Source organism: Protopterus annectens, chromosome 5.part0, assembly GCF_019279795.1.
Source record: "Protopterus annectens isolate FY-2018-M chromosome 5.part0, PAN1.0, whole genome shotgun sequence".
Lineage (NCBI taxonomy): Eukaryota > Metazoa > Chordata > Ceratodontiformes > Protopteridae > Protopterus > Protopterus annectens.
In genome coordinates this window covers 1,887,370,837-1,887,386,087 of record NC_056735.1, presented here as the reverse complement: position 1 = coordinate 1,887,386,087, position 15,251 = coordinate 1,887,370,837, and the positions used below count along the sequence as shown (strand labels likewise).

The 15,251-nt window shown below is 39.2% G+C and overlaps 1 long non-coding RNA gene across 1 annotated transcript in view; it reads left to right on the top strand.

Annotated features, from left to right (window-relative positions):
* The window catches only part of LOC122801967, a 1,870,547-nt gene that overhangs the window by 312,010 nt on the left and 1,543,286 nt on the right, over window positions 1-15,251 (top strand). The window lies entirely within an intron of this gene.

Below are 15,251 nucleotides of genomic sequence, written 5' to 3'. Positions count from 1 at the left end.
GGGTTTGACATAGCTTTGTGTGTTAGGCAGAGATCGCCTCTGAGTAGGCGATATGCAACGGAGTAAAGCTGCAGTTTTTTGAGACGGTCTGCATAGGGCATCTGTTTGAGGCCGGTAATCCTCTTTGTGAGGTATTTCTGTGGTCTTTCCAGATGTTGTAGATGTCTTGTGAGGTACATACCAAAAGGGACATTGTACTCTATAATGGGTCTAATGAGTGACGAGTAGAGGGGAACAATGACCTCTTTTTTCCTGGATGAGAAACCTTTTGTGATGAGGTGTGCCATGTAGAAGGATTTCCTGACTACTGTGGCGATGTGATTATCAAAAGAGAGAGACTACTGTCCACCTGTGTCCCAAGGTCTCTTATCACACTTTCAGTGTTAAGCAGACTACCGCCTATGTGGTAGTTCATGGGTACTGAGTTTTTACCAAAAGGGATGACAATGCACTTTTTGGCATTGAGCTTGAGACCATGGCTTTGACACCAGGCATCTGTCTCAGCAAGACCGTTTTGTAGGATGTCCACATCTTTTGGAGTTTTGATTATGGCTCCTAGTTTGCAGTCATCTGCGAACTTCATTAGCCAAAGACCTTCTGTGTTGGCCTGTACTTCAAAGAAGTAGATACCAAACAGGAGAGGACCCAGGACTGAACCCTGTGGTACTCTACTTGTCACTGGTCTGAATTTGGATTTGGAGTCTGCCACTTTCATAGTGTGGGTTCTGTCAGTGAGCCAGTTGGCAACCCATCTTGTGACATAGGGATTTATACCTAGTTTAGTGAGTTTATCTATAATTCCAGAGTGGGGGATGGTGTCGAAAGCCTTGGCGTGATCTAGACAGGCTGTGTGAACCACCTTACCCTCATCTACGGCTTTGGTGACTGCTTCAAAGAAGTCTGTCAGGTTTAGGAGACATGATCTGCCTTTTACAAACCCGAACTGAGTGGGGTCCTGAGTTTGGAGATTACCAATGTCATTGTTTATAAGTTCCATGATGATACATTCCATAGCCTTGCAGACCAGGCTTGTTAGGATAATGGGGCAGTAGTTTCTGGGGTCTGTGGTGGCTCCCCCTTTGTGGAGTGGGATAACTGTCGCTGTGCACCATTCAGTGGGCACATAGCCTGAGGTGAGGCTATGATTGAACATGGTACTTAGGTGGGGTGCCAGTTCATTCTGTAGTTCATGTAGAACACAGCCTGGGATGTCATCAGGTCCCATGGATGCTGTGTTCTTGGCTTTGGATAGTGTGTTTCTTACCTGTGCAGCCATGATTACAGGAACTTTGCATTCTTCTGGTATAGAGATGGGCCCTTTAGGGGATGACAAGGGGGTAAAGTTAGCACTGAACCTATCTGCCAGGATGTTGGCAATATCAGTTGGTTCTGTATATTTAGTGCCATTGTGCTGTAACTCAGAGCAGATCTGAGTGTTGCCATTGAGATTCTTGACATAGCTGTAGAATGCTTTATGGTTGTCTTTAGAGTCAGTGGCGATTTTGTTTTCATAACTAGCTTTGGAGGATTTTATGAGGGATCTCAGCTTCTTACTGAGGCTGACCAGGGAGTTTCTCCACTCATGAGATTTTACTCTTTTTTTGTAACAGTTTCTTTCTTCTGTTGTAGAGTTTGTTTATGGCAGGGGACCACCAGATTGGCTTCCTTTTTTTGGATGATAGCATATTGGTTCTGTTAGGGATTGCACGATCCATGCACTCATGTAAGTGCTTATAAAGTGCATTTGTGTAGGATTCAGCAGTCATACCTCTATTGTCCGTCAGCATGGGTGTCGTGAAGTTTGCCACTTCTGTCTTAAGAAGCGTGAAGTTGGCTTTGGAGAAATTTTTTACTGTGGTTTCCCTAATGGGGGGGGGTAGGGGAGGGATGTGGATGTCTAGGGTGATTAGCTTGTGGTCGGATCTGACCAACGAGGAATTGACCTCTGGTGTGGAGCACCGGTTGCCCATGTTGGTAATAACCAGGTCTAGGATATTGCTGCCGTTGGTGGGGTTGTGGATAAGTTGATCCATGGCATTGGAATTTATAAATTCCAGAAAACGTTGAGCACAAGAGTTGGTACATGAGTAGTTTTCCCAGTTAATGGTAGGGTAGTTGAAATCGCCCATTATTAGGGTGTTAGGTTGTACCCTAATATTTTCCAGTGTATTAAGAAATGAGGAGTGGGAATCCTGGGATATGGTGGGGGATCTGTAGCAAGCTACAATTTGGATTGCGGTCTTGGCCAGAGTTAGTTGCACTTTGATAATCTCGGATGCGTTATGCTGAGCAACTAGCCTGGAGGTGTGGATATCCTTAATTAATATGGACACGCCTCCACCTTTAGTGTTTCGGTCCAGGTTAGGTGGCCGAAAGGTATGGTATGAATTATAGCCTGTTTATGCAGGGGTACTCTCTGGTGCCTTGAACCAGGTCTCTGTCACTGCACAGATGTCGATGTTCTCTATTTTAAGGAGTGCCTCGAGTGAGTGCATTTTGAGGTTTAGACTTCTAGCACTGAGTGGCAATACCCTCAGATTCTTCTTGCCTGTACCTGTTAGGGTGGTGAATTTGTCCTTTGAGCCTTGCCTAAAAAAGGCACTATAGGGGTGGCTAGAGCCTTATCCAGTATTCGGAATCCCAGGGGCGACAGGTGAGGCCATCTCTGGCAAAGTATCGTGGTTTGTCGATCATGTCATCCCAGGCAGACAGATACTGGATCCCCTTAGAATGACACCAGAAGCTTAGCCAATTGTTGAAGTCAATCATTTTGTCCTTGTACTGTGGTATCATTCTGGGTGATGGCAGGATGCTACTCAGGGCTAGGGTCATACCTGCCTGGGCTACAAGATCGGACAGCTCCTCCATGTCCCTTTTCATGTAGTCCATGTTTTCAGGCTGGTGAGTTTTTCTATAATTCCCAAGTGGGGAATGGTGACAAAAGCCTTGGTGAGGTCAAGGTAGGCTGTGTGAACTACCTTCCTCTCATCTATGGCCTTGGTGACTGTCTCGAAGAAGTCAACCAGGTTTAGTAGGCATGATCTGCCCTTAACAAAGCCGAACTGAGTCGGGTCAAGTGTTTGGAGGTTCCCAATGTCTTTGTTAATGAGTTCCATGATAATGCACTCCATAGCCTTGCAGACCAGACTAGTCAGGCTTATGGGGTGATAGTTACCAGGGTCAGTTGTAGCCCCTCCTTTGTGGAGCGGACTAACCATTGCTGTGCGCCATTCTATGGGCACGTAGCCTGTGGAGAGGCTGAGGTAGAACAGTGTGTTTAGGTGAGGGGTTAGTTTGTTCTGTAGTTTGTGCAAGATGCAGCCTGGGACACCATCTGGCCTCATTGACACTGTTCTTTTGGCTTTTGAAAGGGCTGTTTTCACCTGTGCATCTGTGATTTCCAGGACACTACACTTTTCCGGTATTGTTGTGGGCCCTTTTGGGGGTGAGAGGGGGTGAAGATTGCACTGAATCTATCTGCCAGGATGTTGGCAATATCAGTGGATTCAGTATATTTTGTGCTATTTTGCACTAGCTCAGAGTATATCTGTGAGTTGCCACTAAGATTCTTGACATAGCTAAAGAAGGCTTTGTGGTTATCTTTCGAATCCTTGGATATTTTTCTTTCGAAGTTAGCCTTGGAGGATTTTATGAGGGACTTTAGTTTCTTACTGATACTGATCAGGGATGTCTTTCCTTCTTGGTATGTGCTTTTTTCTGAACTAATTTCCTCCTCCTATTGTATAGCCTGTTTATGGCAGGGGTCCACCAGACTGGTTTCCTTCTCTTACGGGAGTGAGTCTTGGTTTTGCTAGGGATGGCATGATCCATGCATCCTTGTAGGTGCTCATAGAGTGCATTTGTAAAGGTTCCTGCATCTTGGACACTGTTATCTTGTAGCGTGGGGGCTGTGCAACCTACCACCTCTGTCTTAAGTAAGGTGAAGTTTGCTATAGAAAAGTTTTTCACTGTGGTTTCCTTGGTTGGAGGTGGTGGTGTGGTGTGGACATCCAGAGTTATTAGTTTATGGTCTGATCTAACCAGTGACGGGTTGACCTCTGGTGTGGAACAGCTGTCACCGATGTTGGTGATGACCAGGTCCAATATGTTTTCCCCTCTGGTAGGGGAGTTTACCAGCTGATCCAGGGCATTTGAGTTGATAAATTCCAGGAAGCGCTGGACTTGGGAGTTTGTACTTGAGTAGTTTTCCCAGTTAATGGTAGGGTAATTGAAATCGCCCAATATCAGGGTGTTTGGTAGGACCTTCATGTTTTCCAGTGTCTTCAGAAAGGCGGAGTGGTGGTCCTGGGTCATGGAGGGTGATCTGTAGCAGGCCACAATTTGCATTGCAGATTTGCCTGATGTTAGTTGCACATGGATGATCTCAGAGGTATCATGCTGCGCCACTAACCTGCTGATGTAGGTATCCTTGATGAAAATGGATACATCCCTCTCCTTTTGTGTTTCGGTCCATGTTCTGTGGCCGAAATGTGTGGTATGAGTTGTAGCCTGGTAGTGCTAGGGTGCTCTGTGGACCCTTGAACCAGGTTTCAGTTACTGCACAGATGTCGACGTTCTCCATACTGAGGAGTGCTTCGAGCACGTGCATTTTGAGATTTAAACTCCTGGTGTTGAGTAGCATAACCCTCATTTTTTTATTTGTGCTGTTTACGGAAGTGGGTTTGACTTTTGAGCCTTGCCTAAAAAAGGCACTATGGGGGCAGCAAGAGCCTTGGCCAGTATTCGAAAGCCTAGGGGTGGCAGGTGCAAGCCATCTCTTGCGAAGCAACGAGGCCTGTCGAGCATGTCGTCCCAGGCTGACAGACACTGGATCCCTTTTGAATGACACCAGAAGCTTAGCCAATTGTTGAAAGTGATCATTTTTTTCTTTATACCGTGGTATCATTCTTGGTGAGGGCAAGATGCTACTCAGGGTCAGGGTCATACCCGCCTGGGTTACATGATCAGAGAGCTCTTTCATGTCTCTTTTCATGTAGTCCAGGGAGGTACATCTCAGGTCATTCACACCAACATGAACAATGACAGAGTCATATTTGTACTTGTTCTGGAGTGACCTGAGTGCTTGTGTTATGTGACCGATTCTGGCTCCTGACAGGCAGCTAACAGTAACCTTCTCCTTGTCCAGCCTAGTGAGTGGGACGTCAGTGTGCTGTAATAACATATTGTGGAGTTTTACCAATGCATTGTTTGCTCTGAACATACAAAAAGTTGGGGATTCCAATGCTCATCTCAAAACACATTCTTGTTTATTTTGTTTTGCAGCATTCTGCTGTCAAAGAGAATTAGACTCTGTTTTATGACCATATAGGGTCTGGACTAGTGTGGAACACAATTAGTGCTATTTTGTTCTGTGTACCATTAACTGTGTACTATTAACAAAGGTCCATTGATAAAAGTTCAAATTCCTAAAATCTCTAGCCAAAATAGAGTGTAATACGATGACATGCTGCACCACACTGCATTATTCAACAGTTGTATTTTACACTGCGTTCTTCAATAGTTATATTTTACTTAGTAAGTGCAGTCCTGGCTAGAATAAGCAAGATAAAAAAGAGCTGTGTGTGTCACTTTGTTTTAGGAATGGAGGAAAATTTAAATTATGAATGGTGACAGCTGACATGACATCTCAACCCCATGTAGAAACTGGGATAAAGGGGGGGTGAAGAGGATGATGAAGATTTGTAATTCCTGAGGATTACAGGAATATATTTATTCCACTTAATTTCTGTATTATTTATTTCCCCATGTGTCCATTTGGGTCTGCTTCATAGGATCAAAATTTCAGAACATCGAACCTCTGATGATCGAAGACCAGAGGATCGAAGTTCTGAAATATAGATCCTACGAAAAGAATCTAAAACGTGAAAACTTCTTATTTCAAGCCCCTGCATTCCCCAGGTACTTAAATATACTCTCCAAGATCATACTACATTGGAGAGAACAGTAAAGTTCCCATTCCACACTGTACAGCGATCTCCATTCACAAGGTTTGATATTTCAAAACTTCGATCCTCTGGTCTTCGATGATCGGAGGTTCGATGTTCTGAAATTTTGATCCTGTAAAGGGGATCCATTTATTTTCCCATGGTACAGGTGAAGCAGTGTTATTCACATGTGAGTTGTGTGATGGTGCACTGCACATTCCACAGCAGAGCTCACTTTGTCAATGTCTGATTACCAATTTTAGACTCTGCTAATGGCAGTATTGACAGTAGTCACATTAACCTTGAGGGGAAGATCAACAACTAACTTGGAGTTTTATCCCTTCCTGCTTCATAGAGTCAGTCCTAAACTCATGTCATGAGTCAAGCCTTTCAGCATTTTGATATTTCAAAAAAAATATTCAGTATTATGGTTTCAGTATATCTATTTTCAGCAGAGTGTTGGACACCCATATATATTTATATATATGTAATTAATATATATATATATATATATATATATATATATATATATAATTACTCCAGAAAGGAAAAAACTAGTTTAACAACAGGAGGAAAAATCTTTTTAGAAGTTACCAAAACAGCTTTAGCTGTGTAAGCCTTATAGTTATGACACTGCTATAGGTAAGAACACTTCCTTTTAAATGACCCCTAGAATCAGGGATTCAAACTTATCATTGAATGTACCAAAATTCTCCTCACTGAAGTCAGTATTGTCTAAAGAAAAAAGTATACCAGCACCTCCATTTGTACCTACTTTGGGGATAGACAAAGACTTGAAGTTTAAAGCTCAATATGCTCATCATAAGATCACTGTTTCAGTAATTGTCATAAGTAGGATGTATGCACCAGGATACCCATATGATGGGCTAGTCTGCAAGTTTGGGCTCTTTTCTTGTACACTGTATATCTGCACCTAGCTTTAGCATATATGCTAGTAGAAGGAGGAGGCTGGATGGAAGAGCCAAAACTCAGAACTAACTTGCTGCTAGTGCACTTATATAGATTTCTGTCAGCATTGCATCTAGTCACCTGTTTCATTCAGCTGCAGCCCAGAGACTCAGGCAAATAAGTACCTCATTGGGGATCCTTTCACTTTTTTCAATAAATTTTGTAAGAATTTTTTTCTTATGTCTGTCTGGAAAAAAAAAAGAAGAGGAGGGACTGTGAGCATCAGTCCCTTTCCAAGGACTCCCACTTGAGTTATTTTGTCTCAGAACTAAACATGATATAAAAGTTGTATCATTATCTGTCAGACATTTGCCCCTTAAAAAATCTGAAGTAGACTAAATGCCCTTAGCACTTCCTTTGAAAATAAACATATCCAGAATTTAGTTAGCACTGCCATGGCATTGTCTGCTTCATCTTCAGATGCCCCCCCTCAGATGAAAAAGAAACAAAAATCTAGTACAGAGGTGTTTCATAGTAACTTGATGTCTCCTTCTCTAAGCCAGCCTGCGATGGATGACTCTGCTGAGGCAGCTTTGCAGCCCCTGGACTGTTTTCCTGTTTCTCCTGAGCCCTCTAACACTGACCCTTTGGAGTATGTTATGGCAAAGGATTCTAGCATATCTGAAAAGCCTAATCATATGTCTGAGTCAGATGAGAAGGGGGAACCTAGGCTAGTTTTGACTAACTGTGAAGGATGGATTCATTAGCCTTGCCAGTGCAGATATCCTGGTCTTTTAAATGGGGGTTAGATCTTCTGCTTCCACCCCTAAAGCCATATATCTGTATGTTTCAGACAAAATAATTCAGAAAACAAAACATATTCTCCACCTTCCAGTCAAATTGGTTTAACTTTGCACACGGTCTTTTCAATGCCTTAAGCCTTCTCAGACTAATGAACCATTGTCTTCTCTAGCTTCTACTGCTTAGAAAAGGAAACTTACTCCTATGATGAGGAGGAAGTCTTTTCTGATTCAGACCCAGAGGCAGGGTCAGATCCAATGCAAGGTGACCCAAGCCACCACCTAGGGCCCATTGCTGGCTGGAGGGCTTCATAAACATAAAAAAAGAAAGAAGGAAACTCTCAACCATGTCTCAATTATCTTCACATCCTGATTATAAGGAGCCACTCAACTGCTTAGTTTTTGATGTACAGTGACAGCTTCAATTTCTGTCATGGGCTTGAATGTTTAGTCAACGAGAGAGACTTCCTGGAGCTTGTGCACATTTAAAACACAGTAGTGTGGAAAAGCTGGTACTGTTGTTAGCGGATATTGACATTTTGTGTGTGTGTGTGTGTGTGTGTGTGTGTGTGTGTGTGTGTGTGTGTGTACATGTGTGTGTGTGTGTGTGTGTGTGTGTGTGTGTGTGTGTGTGTGTGTGTGTGTGTGTGTGTGTGTGTGCACATTTGTATATATGCATGAATGCATATTGCTGATTTGTATTATCTGCAAGTTTTGACAATGTAACTCATTGAGGATTACAATCTGAGAATAACACCATTACGTTTTATTTTTCTCATTTTCAGAAAATACATTAGTTAATTTTTCTTGCCTCACATTTCTTCCTTGCCTTTTTTTAATCTAAATTAAAACCAGCTAAATACTCCTCAGGTGCAACCCAGGAGCTGTCTGGTTACGTAACTTGCTCAGAGGCGCACAGTAGACAAACTGAAGTAGAAGTCAAACCCTGTACCCTTGTCTCCAGGAAGCAGCTCATTAAGAGCTGTAATCCTTAATCCTCTGCACTAAGTGCCAGACCTTTGTTAGCGTTTTCATTTTCTAATAAATTATTTTAAAGTTTACAGTGTGAATAATGCCAGTCATTAGAATTTCATAGTTTTTCAGAAAATGCATGTTTATATTAACGTGCTGTTTTGTGGAGCTTTTATGTGAATTAGAGTAGTATGCCTCCTATCTGTATCTGATTTTGCCTTATATTTATGCACTATCCTTCATTAACATCTTTTTTCTGGTAAATTCATGAGAATTACCGTTAGTCAATAATGTTAGTTGTTAGAGTGTCATATTTTTTATTGTTCAGAAAATGCATGTTTGTACAATACCTGTTGTTTTATTGACTTTCTAAATAAATTAGAGTTAGCTGGCACTTAAGGCTCTGAGCTGTTAATGAACTACTTCCTATACTCAAAAGTATGAAGTGTGAATCCTTCCACCTTAATCTGGCTATTTTGTGTCTTTGAGTAAGTCACTTAATCAGACAGTACTCCTGGGTCAGTCTTGAAAATGGACACTTTGCCTATTTAGTTTACTTGGTTAACAAACAGATAAATTAATATTTCAAATTTGTGCTGTTGTTTTTTGCTTTGTCCACAATACTTGAGCAAAGACGTCGATAGATATTTTGGTCTGTTCCTTGTAAAATTTGTGCCTTACTTGCAAGTTGTTGTGTCAATACATAATGACAGGCATGTGAGTTTCAGACTTTGTATTATTCAGAAAATGTTTACTAATGCAAAATGTGGTATTCTAACAACTTCATAAGCACATAAAAGAAACATTTGAGATCTGCCTCTGAGTTTGGGTTTTTGTCAGTCACTCTTGAGCTAAGAAGTTGAGAGAACAGGAGGGAGTTGCAGTGGGTTGAACTGTGTGATTTTGTGAACTGTGTCACATTTCTGGGTGGTTATTTATGAATTTATTCATTCACTTGATCTCAAGCAGATGTCTAAGGTGTACAAATATACAAGTGGAGATAATTGATGTCTGTGAGTGTGTGTGTGTGTTTGTATAGAGGGAGTATCTCTCAACTGTTGCTGCTTTTTTCCCATATTTGTGGTCTGTTCCTTATAAAATCTGTAGCTTTCATGAACTGCATTCACTAAATAATGAAAAGCATGCGAGTGTCAGACTTCATACTCTTCAAAAATTCTGTCTAATGCAAAACCTGCTGTATTAGCAAGTTTCTACTTATGTAAGGCTGGTATTTAAAATCCATTTCTGATTTTAGGTCTGTTTCTGATTCTTGAACTAAGAGGTTGGATGTTATGAGGATGAAGTGGGTTGTACTCTGTGGTTCTTAAAACAGCGAGATGAGCTATTGTTCTAAGTTATTACTTACATATTTGCTCATTTATTTGATGGCAAGCAAACATTGGAGGTGTACACAAAGTGCTATGATCAATGGTCACATCTGTGTGTGTGTGTGTGTGTGTGTGTGTGTGTGTGTGTGTGTGTCTGTAAATATTTGGTTCTTGCATCACAGAGTATTGATTATGGTTTGAAGGAAGGAAATTATTGTAGTAAACAAGAGCATAATCATGTGAGCCATATACATTGGGTACAATCCTTAGTTTCCTTGTTTTGCTGACTGTTGATCATGTGTTTATTGTTTGGCTGTTAATAAACTGAATAGTATGTATCTAAGTTTAGTATTAATATTTTAACTATGAATACATTTTAGTTTAGATTGGTATTAGCAGTCACATGGGTATGAAATGCACTGTGTTGGGTTACAACAGTTTGTCTGGCATTTACTGCAGATGAGTTAGGCTGTGAGCTGTTAGCTGTAGTGTAGACTTTGATTCTGTCAGCCTTTATTTGTCTACTGTATGATTTTGACCAAGTCACATCACCAGACAGGGCTGCTGGACTGTCTCTGAAAAGGGACTTCTGCATCCAATGTGCTGTCGTAGGCAGTTAACTAATGCATTGCACATTTGTCCTTTGCATTCCTGCACTCTTCAGATAGCCACTAATTAGTGCTTCACTATTTGCTGTTTGACTATGAATCTCAGCACATCTCTTTTCATTTAATGGGTTGCCAAATGCATTTTCAATAAATGTATGTTTTAAAGGAAGAGAATGTTGCTCATGCTAAGTGTTTTTTCAATAAGAGTGTTTTGTTTTGTTCAGCAAATGACTGTCAGTTTTTTTCTGTAAAATTTGAAATGAAAGCTTTAAATTAAATCAAAATCTATTTTAGCATTGTAGTAAAGAAAAAATATACACACTAACAGGTTTGAATATTGTTTTATGGTACTTGGGGAAAGGCAGTCAACTAATGAAATATTGGTATGTCTGGAATGCCCATGTCTATTACCTTGCCTAGGGTTCTGTTTGACTATATCGGTCTCTGCCGGGGGGGGGGGGGCACAGACACACACACACATCTCTTCTCTCTCAGGATATAAATCAGATGTAATTCCTTTGATTCTGCTAATGAGGCGCTTCCATTTGGGGATACCAGTTCCAAAATAAAGGACTATTTTAAAGGGGAGGGAACTCTCTGACTTTCAGAAAAGATATTACTAAGTATCAAATATGGACAGTCCTAAATTTATTACTAATTATCAAATATGGACACTCCTAAATCTGTTGTTACCTCTACAGTGTAGGAACATTAGAAGATGTATTGTATCAAAAGATTTATTCTTTAGCCACGTTATCTTTCAGAGCAATTAACTGTCACATTCACATGCCAAAATTATTTCTGGCCATTTTGGACAATATGAGATGAACTATTTGTTAAAATTCTTTATTCTGATATTAAATATAACCTGCTAGGCATGCTTCATTCTGCCTTACAGATAATGAAGCACACCATTAAATGTCATAATGATGCTGTGGATGCTGCTTCCAGAGCAGCTGCTCCAGCAACTGTTATGAGGAGGCATACTTGATTAAGATTGCAATCTCTGCCAGAAGGCATTAAAGCAGAACTTTTATATGCACATTTAGCTAAAGACCTGCTTCATGTAACTTAACCTGCAAAAGTGTTCATAAAGCTAGAAGAAAGAGGGAAGCATGTGCAAGGTGTTAAACAACTCTCTATCCAGTTTAAGTTTCACAGGAATTATACTGTCAATCCAGATCTATTTTTAAGCCTTCTAAATCCAGACAACAAAAAGCTGGGAAGTCAATTTAAAAAGAAATGACAAGGACACACTAAAAGAAGGATCAGATTCCCAAATAAACAGTTTCCTTGCCAAAATGTCTCTCCTATTCCTCCTTCCAGTTTTGGCCTACCTCGAAAATTGGGAAGCGGTTTCTTTTACTTACTCTATAAAAAATATATGATAATAGATATAGTGAAAATGGTTACAAACTCCTGTAGGCATCCTTCCTTATTCATTCAGGTACTCCACAGTTTCCCAAAGATCAGCAACATCATCTGATACTTCTAATCATTTCAGACTTATTTTGTAATGCTGTCCTACAACTAATTGCTGTAGATCAATGGAGAAAAGACTTTTATTCAATACTTTTTCTTGTACCCAGAAAAGAGGGCTCTTGGAGACGCATTCTATATTTCTTCAGACTAAACAACATCATGGAGGTTTCAAGATTCCGAATGTTAACACTTCAAACCTTATTTCCTCTTGTCTGTTCTCAAGTTTTGTTGGTCACTTTAGACTTAATAGATGCGTATCTGCATAACCCCATTCAAAAGAATTACAGATTTTTTTTTATTATTCTAGGCTTGGGATTACATTATCAGTTTACTTCTTTGAGTTTAATTTTTCAATATGCTTAAGCAGTTTTCATACCTTGATGGGAATGGACCTCATTCATAAGTCTGGTCATGATTAAAGTTCATGAAATTTGTATTGCCTCAGTCTCTGTTAACCAATAATCATTTTCTCAGAACCCACAATGTGCCTAGAGTTGCCTCCTTCTGTCCTTCATATGGGGTTAGATGTATTGGTAGCATATTTAAGTATGATTGTAAATTCTTATTAGTTCTGTTGCTACTCCTCCTAACACTACTACTACTGTCACTGTCTGGGTACATTTCCCCCACATTGTCATTGTCATTCATGCATAAAACCCTTGTAATTTACAACTTTATGTTTTTCAGTACATAAACCACTATAATTGCTGCATCTAGCAATTCCAATGATCAACACTACAGCCATTGAATCCAGTCTTAAACTTATTCCATTTAAAAATCTTATTTACAAACAATTAATGACAAATAATGATGCATACCATACTCCAATGAAGCTTAATACTTTTAATCCAAAAATCACTCCTCATTGTCCTCACTGCACATTTACTACAGCAGATCTATTACATATGCTGAGGAGCTATCAATACACTTGCAAGCTATGGTGCTCCTTGAAGGTTAAATTAGAAAGAAATCGGGTATGAAAAATCAGCATTGTCCTGAGAATTTGCTATGTTGAATGTCACCACTCATTACATTACTCAAAATTGGTTAGACCTGTCTAAACATTCTTGGGCAGACCTCAGAAAAATCACAGATAAACATATATCCTTGCATAAACTTATAACTAAAAATACGAATAAACGTCTCTGTTTCCAGAAATACTGGAACTTTTTCCTAGAATATATATTAAAAGACTGAATTCAGAATGCATATCCAATTTTTGTTTTCTCAAACAGATAACTAATCTGAAAACATATTTATATCTGCACTGTTGATATCATGCAGGTTTTCTTTTCATGTGTAGTACTTATTGTACATAGTGTAAATAGCTGTATTTAGGAAGATGTGTTTTATTGGATAATTATTGTATGATCCAAATGTTTTGAGTTATGTTATATTATTTCATTCAGCATTGTACCTTCTAAATTGTCAATTTAATGTATTTTATTACTTGAAAATAAAATAAAGGTTTCTTGAAAAAAAAATGATCAGCACTATTTTTTTGTCTTTTGTTTTAGATTGCTGTATCTAGTTTTCTCACATCTAATATTTGAGCTGTTGGTAATGAGTGATCCTGTGTGCTGTAAACTTCGTCATTGTTGATAATGCTTTGTTGTTCGTGTTTCTAGTTCTTCAAAGCTACATCTATATGTTAGTGTTTGTACAATCCCCAATGCAACAGTCCTGCCACATTATTGTGACTTTCAGTGTACAGCCAGTCAGTCATGAATGTGTCAAGCCCAGCAACAAGATACGTAACTATTTCCAGTTCTCTTTTACAGAAGCTGCACTTGTCTCTTTCTCACAATTTTTAAATGGATTTTGTAAACCAATGTGTATGCAGCCCACTATTTGTGCCACCACTATAAGCCTTTCATCTTTTAGTTTCAATTTACCTCTACTTAGCCATTCCTGCATCAAATCTTAGTCATCATGAGGTTGTTTCAGAAATTTTTTGTGTTTGCCATTATGTTTGTGGATTGCACGATTTTCATTCCTCCTCTTCTTGCTCTTTTCTTTGTATTATTTCTCTTTTGCACTTTCTGTTGCTGTTTGATTTTCATGTACTTTTGCATTGATTTCCATTCCCACTTTTTCCAAAATGCTTCTGCTAAACTAAGCAATGACACTATCTTAGACTTCATCTCATACTTTATTTTTTAAACACATTTATTGAATTATCACTTATGACATAGGCAAATTTACATTTATACAAAAATAATCAAACTCCATTAATAAACTAACATTAATAAACATTAGACTTCACATATATTGCTATATATCGTATAACCTAAGCAACATTATATAAATTATTCAATTCCTGCCCCTTTTTTAAACAAGAAATGTCTTTATTAAACCATCACTTACATCATAAGCAGTCATACATTTATATAAATGAAAAGAAACCACACCAACACACTCCCATTTGCAAACATTATACATCACATATAATCTATCCAGTCATTTTCAGTCAAACATTATATAACTCATTTAAGTCCTGCCTTCTTTAAACCTTATTCTTCCGCTGTATGTATTGTTCCCATAATTCCCATTTTTTCCTATGTAGTTTGCTCCTGCCCTTTACTAAAGACTACAATTCCAGTTGTTTTATCTATGTTACTATATTCATTACTTCTAATATAGTTGGTTTAGATTTTGATTTACATTTTCTAGTAATTGTTTTTTTGGCAGTCACAATAATTAGACACAGCAAGGCCTTACCATGTCTAGGCAATTCTGATTCTCTATCATAGCCCAGAAAAATCATCTCCCTTGTCTGCCCACCCAGCATCCATGACAGTGCATCCCGCAGGGAATCCTAAAAGCCCACCAGCTCACCGCACTCCCAGAAAATATATTCCCAAGTACCTCATTCTTCCCCATCACACCTCCAACATTTGCTGTCTACTTGAAGAAAAATTATCTGCAGTCTGCTTGGGGTATAAAAATATCTATATAAACATTTCCAAGCAAAAATCCTAAATCTTTAGATTTTGTTGCATATTTGGGAGACATACATATATCCTTTCATTGTTTCTTTGTGAATTGCTTATCCAAATCTGTCTTCCCAGTCCTTTATAACCTCCTCTGATTGATGCTTATAGTTATTATGCAATATTTTATATGCTCTACTAATTCCTTTTTTAATGGCAGCTTCTGTTCTAGATTCTACTAAAAACTCTGCCATTGCTGGTCTTTTGTTTACAA